At 38.7% G+C, this 12053-nt stretch overlaps 1 protein-coding gene across 1 annotated transcript in view; it reads right to left on the reverse strand.

Annotated features, from left to right (window-relative positions):
- R3HDM2 (R3H domain containing 2) overlaps positions 1 to 12053 on the reverse strand; it is a 132231-nt gene that overhangs the window by 107987 nt on the left and 12191 nt on the right. Inside the window, exon 2 of the mRNA XM_010839320.1 lies at positions 6040 to 6102. The gene's annotated coding sequence lies outside the window, so the exon portion shown is untranslated. The remainder of the gene's footprint in view (positions 1 to 6039; positions 6103 to 12053) is intronic.

Genomic DNA, 12053 nt, shown 5'->3' on the forward strand with positions numbered 1-12053 from the left:
AGTAACAAAGTCTCAGCACAAAACATAACAATTCATTTTGGGAGTCCCATGACAGGAGAGAAAGGGAAAGAAATGATATTTAATGAAATAGTATCCAAATTTTTCTCAAATGTGATTTAAAACACTAAATCTGCATATCCAAGAAGTTCATCAGAAACCATGGAGGTCAGAAAGCAATGGGAAGATTTATTCAAAGCCCTAAAAGAAAAAGACTATCAAGCAAGAATTCTATATCCAGCAAAACCACTCTTCAAAATCAGAGAAGAAATTAAGACATTCCTAGATAAAAATGAAAGAATTCATCACCAGCAAATCTAGTCTATAAGAAATACCAAAGAGAGTCATTCAGCCTGAGATAAAAGGATACTAGGCAGTATCTCAAATCCAAACAAAAAACTTAAAAGTATTGGTAAAAGTAACTACATAGGTAAATATAAAACATAGTATAAATGCTTTGTATGTAACTCTTTGTCTATCTAATTTCAAAGAAAACCAAATAAAGCTATAATTATAAAACTGTGTTGATGGGCATGCAATATAAAAGGATATAATTTGCACATAATACCACAAAAGAGGAGGGAGGGAACAGAGCTGAACAGGCACAAAGTTTTGCACACAATTGTAATTGAGTTGGTATTAATTAAGATGTCACTGTTATAAATTAAGATGTCAACTGTAATCCTCAGAGCAATCCTAAGGAAATAGTTCAATTTCATTAAAAAAAAAAAAAATCTGCAAAACCTCATACATAACATCCTACTTACAGATGGAATGCATTTATCCTAAGCTCAGTAACAAGATAAAGACATCCACTTTTGCACTGGAGGTTCTAGCTAGGACAGTAAGACATTAAGAAGAAAGAAACGGCACCCAGATTGGAAAAGGAGTAAAAACTATCTCGCAGATAACATGGTCTTGTATCTGGACAATCCTAAGGAACCCACTAAAAACTAGTAAACAAGTTTAGCAAGGTTCCAAGATACAAGGTCAATATAAAAAAATTGATTGCATTTTATACACAAGCAATGAACAACACACAAGTGAAGTTAAGGGAAAAAATTATTTACAGTAGTAAGAAAAATAAGATAAGCCAGGATAAGCCCAGCAGCCCCCTCCTTCCCCAAGCCAGGGTCCTTATTGCTCCGTGATGTCCAGGGTGGCCTGAGGCCTGTGCCAGGCAGAACCAGGACCCTTCGTTTCCAGGCTGGGAGACAGCAAAGGATGCTTGGGCTGAATCACATGGTGACAGTTCTTCAGGCATTTCTACCACAATATTGGAATTGGACACATTGGCCAAATAAAGTTGAAATTAAAAAAATGGTGGCTCAGCGGTAAAGGATCCGTCTGCCAATGCAGGAGACACAAGTTTGACCCCTGTTCCAGGAAGATGCCATATGCCATGGAGCAACTAAGGCCGTGCATCACAACTACTGAGGCTGTGCTCTAGAGCCCAGGAACTGAAAACTACTGAAGCCCACTTGCCCTAGAGAGCCCACGCTCCACAAAGGAAGCCACGGCAATGAGAAACCCAAGCATAGCAGCTAGAGAAAAGCCCGTGCAGCAACAAAGGCCCAGCAGAGCCAAAAATAAAAAAATTTTAAAAACAATACTTAGATATAAACTTACTCAACTCTGAATATTCACTAGAAGGACTGATGCTAAAGCTGAAGCTCCAATACTTTGGCCACTTGATGCAAAGAGCCAACTCATTGGATAAGACCCTAATGCTGGGAAAGATAGAAGGCAAAAGAAGGGGACAGCAGAAGATTAAATGGTCAGATAGCATCACTGACTCACTGGACATGAATCTGGGCAAATTCTGGAGCTAGTGAAGGACAGGGGATCCTGGCATGCTGCAGTCCATGGGGTTGCAAAGAGTCGGACATGACTGAAGCGACTTACCCTGATGATATATATTTTGGAGAAGGAAATGGCAACCCACTCCGGTGTTCTTGCCTGGAGAATCCTGTGGACAGAGGAGCCTAGTGCGCTGCTGTCCATGGGGTTGCACAGAGTCGGACACAACTGAAGCATTGTGCACGCATGCATGTATGTTTTACATACCAAGGAATGTATGTTACTGTCAATATGGTAACACTCCCAAAACTGATCTATAGATTCAAAGCATCCCTATCAAAATCCTAGCTGGCTTTTTTATTCATAAACTGACAAACTGATCCTAAAATTCATATGGAAATGCAAGGAACCTAGAACAAACAACATACTCTTAAAAAAATAAAAAAATTGGAGGACTCAATTTCCGAAGTTCAACTAACTACACAAAGCTATAGTAATCAAAACAGTATTGTAGTGGAATAGGACTGAAAGTCCAGAAATAAATCCTCACATATACAGTCAACTGACTTTTGACAAGGGTACCAAGACAATCAATCCAACAGGCCAAAGGAGGGCACAGCAACCCACTCCAGTATTCTTGCCTGGAGAATCCCCACAGAGGAGCCTGGTGGGCTACAGTCCATAGGGTCGCAAAGAGTTGAACACAACTGAGAGTCTTTTCAACAAGCAGTAATGAGACAAGTAGATATCTATACATAAAAGTTAGAACCATACTTCACACCATACACAAAAATTAACTCAAAATGGATCACAGACCTAAATGTAAGAGCTAAAAATAGATTAAGATCCACTTAATCAAAAAAAATAGATTAAGTGGATTTAATCAAATTTAAAACTTGTCTGTGAACAATATCATCAAGGGACTTCCCTGGTGGTGGCGGTGAAGAATGCAGGAGACGTGGATTAGATCCCTGATTGGGGAACTGAGATCCCACATGACAGAGCAACTAAGCCCACGTGTCACAACTACTGAGCCTGCACATACAGAGCCCACATGCCACAACTAGAGAGTCTGCGTGCTACAACAAAAGCTCCTGCATGACGCAATGAATGTCCCATGTGCTGCAACTAAGACTCACGCAGCCAAATAAATAAATATTTTAAACAAAACAATACCATAAAGAAAATGAAACAAAACCCATGGAAAAACTATTTGCAAATCATGCATCTGATAAGGAATTTGTACCCAGAACTCTTACAACTCAATAATATAAAGACAACTAATCCAATTTTTTAAAAGACAAAGAATTTAAATATACATTTTTCCAAAAAAGATATACAAATGGCCAACTTGTAAGTGAAAAGATGCTCAACATCACTAGTAATCAGGAAAATGCAAATCAAAACCATTATGAGATTCTATTTCACATCCACTAGGATGGCCAGCGGAGAAGGCAATGGCACCCCACTCCAGTACTCTTGCCTGGAAAATCCCATGGACGGAGGAGCCTGGTGGGCTGCAGTCCATGGGGTTGCTAGGAGTCAGACACGACTGAGCAACTTCACTTTCACTTTTCACTTTCATGCATTGGAGAAGGAAATGGCAACCCACTCCAGTGTTCTTGCCTGGAGAATCCCAGGGACAGGGGAGCCTGGTGAGCTGCCGTCTCTGGGGTCGCACAGAGTCAGACACGACTGAAGCAACGCAGCAGCAAGCAGCAGCAGCAGGATGGCCAGACTCAAAAAGACAGATAAGAAGAAGTTTGATAAGGACAAACTGGTACTCTCATAAACCGCTGGTGGGAATGTTAATAGTGCAACCACTTTGAAAGCAATCTGAGAGTCCATTAACAAGTTAACATAGAGTTACTATGGTGCACATCTATTCAGTTGTCTCTGACTCTTTGCAACCCCATGGACTGTAGCTCGACAGACTTCTCTGTCCATGGGATTTTCCAGGCAAGAATACTGGAGTGAGTTGCCATTATGATCCAGCAAATAGACTTTGAGGTATATAGCCAAGATAAATGAAAACATATTTCCACACAAAAGCCTGTATATAATAGTTTGTAGCATTATTCATATTTCCACCCCAAAAGTGGAAAACAACATAAAAGTCCCCTAACTGATGAATGGATAAACAAAACAGGATATATTCACCACACAACAGAATATTACTCAGTCATAAAAAAAGAACAAAGTATTGGGAGTTCCCTTGTGGTCTAGTGGTTAGAATTTCAGGCTTTCACAGCTGTGGCTCAGGTTCAATCCCTGGTCAGGGAACTAAAATTCCAAAAGCCGTGTGGCACAGCCTAAACAGGAAACAAAGTACTGATACATGCTACAAATTGGATGAATCCAACCCAGGGATCAAACCCAGGTCTCCCACATTGCAGGTGGATTCTTTACCAACTGAGCTATCAGGGAAACCTGAACCATAAAAACATTATGCTAAATGAAAGAAGCCAGCCACAGAAGTTCACACACTATCTGATTCCTTTTATATTATAATGTCCAGACTAGGTAAATCCATAACAACAGAAAGCAGATTAGAAGTTACCAAAGGATGGGGGGAAGAGAGAATGGGAAAAGATTAGTTAATGAGCCTGAGGTGGTTCATGGAATAATCAAAGTTCTGAATCTAGAAAGCGCTAGTGATTGCAGAACACTGTAAATATACTAAATACTCATTAATTGTACACTTTAAAATTGTTAATTGTATGCTATGTGAACTCACTTCAAAAAAAAAAAAAGAAATTAACTTGGAGGGAAAAATAAAGTCTAAGTCCATACAAAGATTTGTATACAAATATTCACAGCACAGCGTTATTTGTAACTGCTGAAAACTGGAATAAATCCAAATGTCTGTCAGTAAGTAAATGAATGAACAAACTGTGCTACAGCTATACAAAAGATCACTACTCAGAAATAAAAAGTAATGAACTATTGATACATAAAACAACATATATCAATCTAAAATAATTAACTTTAAAAAAAACCCAAACCAAAAATAATTAAATATGAGAGTGTACACTTATGATTCCATTTATATAAAATTCTAGGCACTGCAAACTATTCTATAGTGACAGAAAATTGATCAGTGGTTGTCCAAAGACCACAGAGGTTGGGAGAAGAATTACAAATGGGGATAAGAAAACTCGAGGGGTGATAAATATATTCATTATGCATTGATTGTGGTGACAGTTTCATGACAAGCACATGCCAAAACTTAACAAATTGTGTATTTTCATCTGTAGCTTACTGTATGCTAATTTTTAAAAACCTCAATTAAGCTCTTTTTTGAAAACTATGAGAGGACAATGTATTCCTGCAGGCCACTCAATAATTGATAAGGCATTAATAAAGCGGTTTTACTTTCCCTTGCTGAGTGTACAGGCAACTCTTGGCAAAATTAAACAGAGAGAACCACTCAAAGTAGCATATACATTTGAATTTCTGTAAACGTAAAAACACTTCCATTAACCTATATTATAATTTCAGACATGTTCCATCTTTAATTTTGACAGATCTTCAGTTGGTACTGCTAGAAACTCTGTCAGTTCTGGCAAGTACACAATTAATGTGATCTGTAAATAAGCATTTAGATACACCAAAAAAAGCTCCTACAAGAAAACCTAATAAGGTTCCTTAAATTTGAAAACATCTGTGAATAGTACCCCAAGTGTGATAAAATCAATAAAAAAGATTAGAATCTGTATTATCTCCTCTTAAGAATTCCCCAATTATAGATTTTTACCTTTTGTAGACATTTACTCAAAAAATATAAACTTTTTACCTACTTAAAAAAAAAGTTTAAGAGCTTTAAGGTTAAAAATCCTAAACTGAATTTTTCTTTACCAAAAGATATTTTCACTGTTTTAAAGACAAACAGAAAGTATGATGTATTGAGCAATGGGGAAAAGTTATGGAGATGAGGGTGAACTACAGTCCATCAAAACCATTTTATATTCATATTTACGTCAGATAATGAATAACAACATCATCTAATCCAAGCTACTATATGTCTCACTTTAACTATTGCAGTAGCCTTTTTGCATTTTTTAATTAAAAAATAAAATTCAGATGAATTCAATCTTGATATACTGAGTCTCAATTTCTTCACCCATTATATGGGTACAATAACACTTCTAGGTTGTGTGAGGATTAAATGAGATCATGGGTAAGCACTTACTTTGTTGCCTGGCACATAAAAAGTGTTTCATAAATGTTAACTATTATTACCTGAATAAATGTTCAGCCTCCATGAGTTCAGTGCTGGAATGGTGTCACATATAAGTAACAAGTCTAACCTCAAAAAAAAAAAAAAAAGATAAGTTAAAAGCAATATTTCAATCTGAGACTCTCAAAGAAAATAAAGAGATCTATTTAAAAATCCATAGCAGCTTCTTAATATTTTCTTTCTCAATTCTTTTTGCTCACAATATTTCTTATAACCCTCACTTTGCCCTGAACCTCGGTATCTACCCCTATTTTAATTCACAATAAAACACTAGTCATTTGGTTCCTCCCCTGCTGCTGATCCCTTCTACTTATAAGCAGTTCTCAGTTCACTTTCTAATAAAGTCCACTTTCATCCAGTCTTATTCCTTGAACTTCTTCAGCTGTTTTTTTACCCATTATCCTTCTACAGAAGACAAATCTAGAAACTGACCTAGCAGAACAGCATCTGTCTTGGTAGATGCGAAGCAAAAGTAGAGTGGCCAGAGAAAAAATTTTCTTCTCTGAGTAGAAATAATATCACAAACACAGAATTTAGCATCTCCTCACTCCAACTGCAATATTTATTATTATTGTTATTATAGGACTCTGAGGGCTGGTTGCTGCTGAATCCACTTTAGGAACCCAGGGTGCTGAGTGCCACCACCAGAACCCTTAATATGCTCAAGCCAGCCTGTCTCCAAAACCTAAGCCCTAAAAAACAAAAACAAACAAACAAAAAAACCTAAGCGCTACTAAGTTCTATACAGTGAGGAGTATCTCCAATTCATCATTTTGTTTTATAACTCTATTTTATGAATATCACATCGCTAAGTCCACTTTCCCAGTATCTTACACAGATTTCCATGAAAAAACTCTTCCAGTTTCCGTACAGTCCCTTCCCCTCAGACTTTTGGCATTCGATGTGTGGTGGTTTGGTTAGGATTGGGAGGCGTGACCGGAGGATACTGCCCTTCCCCTTTCCATTGCCAATCTTGGTCCTGAAACACTATCTGCACAGTGAATTTTTTCCCCACGAAATGTCTTGTTCTTCCTCATGCAAAGAAATTACTGGTTGCCTTTCCCTAAAGGCCCTCAAGACACGCCCAGATGTGTCTTATTCTTCAGCGAGCAAAGGAGATTCAAATTGAGGCCTTGCCACACCAAAAAGTCACTTTCCAACTCTGACTCAGAGAATCAAGAGCAACATAATTCAAAGCCCACACTAGTACTTATTGCTATGATGGTTTTCTTGCCCAAACTGTAATCTATCAAAATTAAAAATGAAATACTTTCTGAAAGAAGTTGAATTCCTTATAATTGCAATTTTTTAATAAAATGCAATAGAATCTGCCTGGAATACAGGAGACCAGGGTTTGATCCCTGGGTCTAGAAGATCCCTTGGAGAAGGGAATGATTACCCACTCCAGTATTCTTACCTGGAGAATTCTATGGACAGAGGAGCCTGGTGGGCTACAGTCCATGGGCTCACCAAGAGCAGGACACAACTGAGCGACTAACACTACACTAAGAGCCTCTCAACTGATCTTTCTACTTCTGCACTGGGCACTCTGTTATCTGTTCTTCCCAGAGAATCAAGAGTGATTTTTTTTTTTTTTAATTGAAGTATAGTTGATCTACAATGTGTTATGAATGATCTTTTTAACATGTATATCAGATCACTTAGCTTCCTTGTTCAACCAGTTTCCTTCATTAATGGCTTTCCATCATCCAAAGCAAGGTCTACAGAGCCTTGTAAAACCTGGCCCTGCCTATTCTTGAACATACCAAACCACATACTCCCCATAAGTCCTTTGTATTTGTTGTTCCTCCTGCCCAGAACAGTAACCTTCCGTCAGGAAATGCTGGTTCTAACCCCACTTCAAATAATAGTTCATATGTCACTATGAAGAGATCTGACCACACAATTTAAAGTATCCTCTTACTCTCAATCACATCACCATATCAATTTTCTTCATAGCACTATACTCTCTAATTATCTTATTTCTTTATTTTCTTCTTTATCAAAGTTCTCAAGAAAATGTAAACTCTCTGAGGGCAGAAATCTCATGTGTCTTTTTCACATCTGTACTGCCAATGCCAAATAGTGTCTGACACACAATAAACACTGTAACAGTTTTCTAATAGTTTGATTCACTTACAAAGCCAGGTACTATCTCTGAGGTGTTCAGTTTTTTAAAACTTATTTCTACAGCCAAAAAAACAGCCAGGCTTCAAAACCCTATGTTCTCTTCATTCTAACAATCTGTCCTGTATTCTCAAAAAGCTCTCTTCCTTTCTGGAAGAGAGAACGTACCTCTGAAAGTAAAATTTGCACTCAAAAAATAGATGCAATCTTATCTGGCAACACAGTCCTCTAGGTCTGTGGGGTTCAGATCCAAAGTTCTCAGGCAGTAGCAAGTACCAAAAATCTGGCCACTAGTATTGCACTGAGGAAAAGCAGAACAACCAGGTTAATCTGAACCAAGCTGCAAATCCTTTAAGAGTATCATAATTGATAAGAGTTCTGTGAAGCACTCCTCACAGGAGTAGGGAGATTTAGTTTAGTCATCAGACTAGTGGCACATTCTAGAAAGCCTAAATAATGACCCTGTCACCAGAATAACAGATACTTTGTCCCAGCCTTCCAATCAGCTGCATTTAGCAACCAACATCCATCTTTTACAATAAAATGCCACCTCTGAGTTCCTATTCCTATCAAATTATCACTAGTTTGGGCAACAGATAAATCAGAAACTACAGTTAACAAATCTACTTGTCTGGGACCCAAGACAATTAATTAAACTTACTCAGAGAAACAGTCACCTGTTGCCTCTAGTCACCTAGAGACAAGTTTAAAAGATGCGAACAACTGTAACACTTGGGCACATGAAAATGGCTATAATCTGAAGAACAGCCACACGTCACTTCCAATGGTGCATCTATACTGAAAGTGACCTTCCCCCTCCAAAATAAATAATGTTTAAAGTCAGCTGAATCTTGAACAAATACTCAGACTTTTCTTTAAAATAAGGGCTATGACAGCTACCTTAACGAGAGGCCCAATAAACTCAGGGCAAGGGGCTCATTGTGCTGACATTGTCACCTCATTTAGGACTTGAGCTGATTTATCCTGATGGGCTGACAGGTCACTGACATCTGCACCTTACCCAAAATTCTTACTGATTTCACATGTGAAAAACACTGTCCACTCAAGACAACTGCAATCCAGATACCTTCTCCTGATAGGGAACCTTTCCTTTCCTGACTTCAATGAGCACCATGGAAAAAAGTTGCCATTTCAGACCCACTTCAGGAACTCTAGATGACTAACAAGTAACTTCTGAATGACTGAATGGCTGGGAACAGAGATCATAAAAGGACTAGAATGTTAAACCTTAGCAATTACAAATAAAAGGATTTTTTTTTTTAAGATCAAAATCACCTGAAGAAAAAACTAATCTCTCCTGTATTAAGAGATATTTGGTACTACTAAGGTAATTTGAAAAGAAGTTACAAAGTCAAGACCTAAAAATATCTGGTCCTTCCCCACACCAAGAAATCACAGAAGAAATCCTTTAACCAAGTAAGCTTTGTTCTAACATGAACTTCGAGAAAAAGACAAGGCAAGGCAAGGTAATTTTTAAAAATCCACCAACTATCCACTTAACTTGAAGGAAGGAAGGGAGGTGAGAAAAGGAGGGAGAAAGAGCAAGAAGACAAAAGAAGAGGAACAAGGAAAAGGAATGCCCAGTGTTATAGGTTAAACATGGCCATAGATTATTTGCAGCAATTCCCATCAGGAAGTGGAGCTCAGGGACTTCTCTGGTAGTCCAGTGGCTAAGACTCTGCACTCCCAATGCAGGGAATCTGGGTTCAGTCCTGGTCAGGGAACTAGATTCCACATGCCACAACTAAAGATCTGGTATGCTGCAACAGAGTGAAGATCCTGTGTGCAATAACTATGACCCTGCACCTAAATATATATATACACACACACAAGTAACAAATGCTAAATAGGGTGTAGAGAAAAGGGAACCCTCCTACACTGTTGGTAGGAATGAAAATTGGTACAGTCACCACAGAAAAGAGTATGGACGTCCCTCAGAAAACTAAAAGTAGAATTACCAAATGATCCAGCAATCCTACTCCTGGCTATACACCTGGAAAAAACTGTAATCCAAAGAGACACATACACCGTTTTGTTCAAAGTAGCACTATTTACAAAAGCCAAGACACAGATACAACCTAAATGTCCATCGACACATGAATGGATAAAGAAGATGTGGTATATATACATACACACACACACACACAATGAAATACTATTCAGCCATAAAAAAGAATGAAATAATACTATTTGAGGCAACATGGACCTAGAAATTATCACACTACGTGAAGTAAGCTGGAAAGACAAATACCATATGATATCACTTGTATGAGGAATCTAAAATATGGCACAATGGGGACTTCCCTCATAGTCCTTGATTAAGATTCTGCACCTCCAAAAAAAAAAGATTCTGCACCTTCAATGCAGGAGGTATGGGTTTGACCCCTAATCAGGGAAGATCCCACATGCAGCACAGCGTAGCCAAAAATTAAAACAACAACAACAAAAAGACACAATGAATTTATCTACAAAACAGAAATAGACTCACAGAGAACAGACTTATGGTTGTCAACGTCAGGGGGTGGGGGAGGGATAGATTGGGAGTTTGGGAATAGTAGATACAAACTATTATATACAGAATGATGGAAATTATATTCAGCATCTAGTAATAAATCATAATGGAAAAGAATATGAATAAGTGTATATATATATATTTGTGTTTCTGTATAATGAATCACTTTGCTGTACAGCAGAAATTAATGCAACATTGTAAATCAACTATACCTCAATAAAATAAATTTTTTTAAAAATTAGTGTTTTCATTAAAAAGTATATTATAAAAAAATGGGCAGAAGAAGTGAATAGGTGATTTTCCAAAGAGGAAATAGAAATGGTCAACAGGCACAGGAGAAGATGCTCAACATCACTGGAAATGGAAATCAAAACCACAATGAGATACCACCTCACAGGATGGCTATAAGAAAATAGAACATTAATGACAAATGTCGGCAAGGATGAGGAGGAAAGGGAATCCTTGTACATCGTTGGCAGGAATGTAAACTGGAGCAGCCACTGTGGAAAACAGTATGGAGGCTCCTCAAAAAGCTAAAAACAGAACTACCATGCTACTGCTGCTGCTAAGTCGCTTCAGTCGTGTCTGACTCTGTGCATCCCCATAGATGGCAGTCCACCAGGCTCCCCCGTCCCTGGGATTCTCCAGGCAAGAACAATGGAGTCGATTACCATTTTGCTCTCCAAAGCATGAAAGTGAAAAGTGAAAGTGATGTCGCTCTGTCGTTCCCGACTCTTAGCGACCCCATGGACTGCGGCCCACCAGGGTCCTCCATCCATGGGATTTTCCAGGCAAGAGTACTGGAGTGGGGTGCCATTACCGTATGACCCAGCAATTCTACTGTGTGTGTATATACACACATACATGTAGGCACGTGTGCACACACACACACAGGAATATTACTCAGCCATAAAAAAGAACAAAATTTTGCCATTTGCAGCAACATGGGTGGACTTGAAGGGCATTATGCTAAATGAAATAAGACAAAGAGAGAAAGGCAAATACTATGTGATGTTACTTATATGTCGAATCTAAAAAATACAACAAACTAATGAACATAAAAAAGCAGACTTACAGATACAGAGAACAAATCAGTGGTTACTAGGGGGGGGGGGGGGGGGTGGGCACGAGCAGGCAACATAGGGGTGGGAGAGTGGGAGACAGAAACTCAGTTCAGTCCCTCAATCGTGTCTGACTCTGCGAACCCGTGAACCGCAGCACGCCAGGCCTCCCTGTCCATCACCAACTCCCGGAGTTCACCCAAACCCACGTCCATCGAGTCAGTAATGCCATCCAGCCATCTCATCCTGTCGTCCCCTTCTCCTCCTGTCCTCACTCTTTCCCAGCATCAGTCTT

Source organism: Bison bison, unplaced genomic scaffold, assembly GCF_000754665.1.
Source record: "Bison bison bison isolate TAMUID 2011002044 unplaced genomic scaffold, Bison_UMD1.0 scf7180017864115, whole genome shotgun sequence".
NCBI lineage: Eukaryota > Metazoa > Chordata > Mammalia > Artiodactyla > Bovidae > Bison > Bison bison.